Source organism: Apium graveolens, chromosome 4 (genome assembly GCF_009905375.1).
Source record: "Apium graveolens cultivar Ventura chromosome 4, ASM990537v1, whole genome shotgun sequence".
Taxonomy (NCBI): Eukaryota; Viridiplantae; Streptophyta; class Magnoliopsida; order Apiales; family Apiaceae; genus Apium; species Apium graveolens.
In genome coordinates this window covers 196,433,281-196,435,172 of record NC_133650.1, presented here as the reverse complement: position 1 = coordinate 196,435,172, position 1,892 = coordinate 196,433,281, and positions in this window count along the sequence as shown.

The window sequence follows — 1,892 nt, the reverse complement described above, 5'->3', positions numbered from 1 at the left end:
TAAATGGTGTTACAATAGGCCCCAAAAGTGTTACATTAGGTCTATTGTAATACCAAGGGGAGTTACGTATACGAGCATTACAATAGACACCCTAATGTAACACTTCACTGATCTATTATAACAGAGAGGAAGATATAACAATAGGCAACTACTGTAACACTAACAGGCCCAAATGTAACACAAAATGAGTGATACAATAGCTTGATCAATATTGCATTAAGTGGGACCCACAGGTGGGGTCCATGTGTCCCCCCATGTGGGCCCCACCTGTGGAGGTCACGTGGAGCCCCCTGTGGGTCCCATATTGCCTATTTTAATAGTAGATTTTATCTATTATAACACTAATTTTTTTAGTTAGGCAACACTGGAATATGTGTATTGTATTAGTCTTTTTATCAATTTTAACAGTAGTAACATATGTAATGTAACATTATATAAACAAATATTACACTAGAACAAGCAAATGTAACAGTTATTTTAAACATTTTTGAAATATAAGGTTTGGTTTGAGAACAATCCATAATCAACAAAAACATCAAATCTGCATACATAAGAGTCTCAGCTTTGCAAACCAAACAACTACATAACAGTAAATTCTCCGAACCATCCTCAGTGCCAACGACGACCAAAGTACTACAATTACTCTCATCCCAACGCCAACAACGACGACCAAACTGCTACATAATTAATTCTGAACACCAAGGCTGGAGAGTCTCATCTCTCCAACACCAACAAGTACGACATAACTACCACATAGTCAAGTTTCTAAATACCAAGGCAGGAGAGTACAAAAGTAACCAAGTACACGATAAACTTGAAACTTTATAACATATTTAACAATTGGGATTATTTAAGAACTAGCGCATGCTTGAGTGGCGGGAGTGATTGGAGTGCCATTGTCATCTTGATCGCTTGAGATGGTAGCAAAAAAGTCTCCAATATCACACTTCATACCAGGATTCGCCTCTTCTAGTTTTTTAGCATCCAAGCGATATTCTCCTGAACTTTTCTATTTACCTTAGCTTCCATTTCACTCTCCAAATTTCGAGATATCTTTGCGGTCAACTCATCAATGGTAGGTTCGGGAATAGATGGATTATTTTCAGAGGCAAGTTCCCACCAGCCAATCTCGTCCATGTTTTCCACTGGGAAGCATCGCGTTAGCATCATTTCTTTCTTTCAGCATCTCGTCAATGGAATCCTATAAGACAAATTTGCATAAATTTTTTAAAGGACAAACTAAGTTTTTTTTATTTAAAACTAAATATAACTACAATTCTTTAGTGGACTATAAGAGAAATTTACTTAAATTTGTTACAGGTAAAAATAAACTCAGGTTCATTATTTACAACTAAATATACTTACAATTCTTTTATGAATTGCATCCCTATTTATCGTATACTTGCGCCCTTTTTGTACTTGCGACTTTTGAAATAGACTTTAGCTTGTGATAGGGACGCCTAATTTTGGTCTATGTTTTTCTGGCAAGTACCAAAAATAATATGAAAAATAAGGAATACATTATCATGAATATGAAAGAAAAATAAAAATAATAATGATATATGGACCGAGAAAATATCAATCTGATTAACAATAATTAAAGCAACTAATTTTAATAATAATCTGATTAATTATTAGTCTGATTAACAATCTGACCAATAATGAGACTATAAGGGTTTTGCAATTATACCTAAATCGAACAATTTCACTTTTCTCGTCACTGTCATATTTTGTATAATGTGCCTTTTTGACACATGACTTGTGCACTCTCCAAATATTATTAAGTGTCTTGTTTAAATACTTTTCCCTGTGTGCAGGAATATCATACATATCCTATAATATGCCGAACATAAACTTTGCATTATCTCAATGCACATGTAGTGTTAAGACTG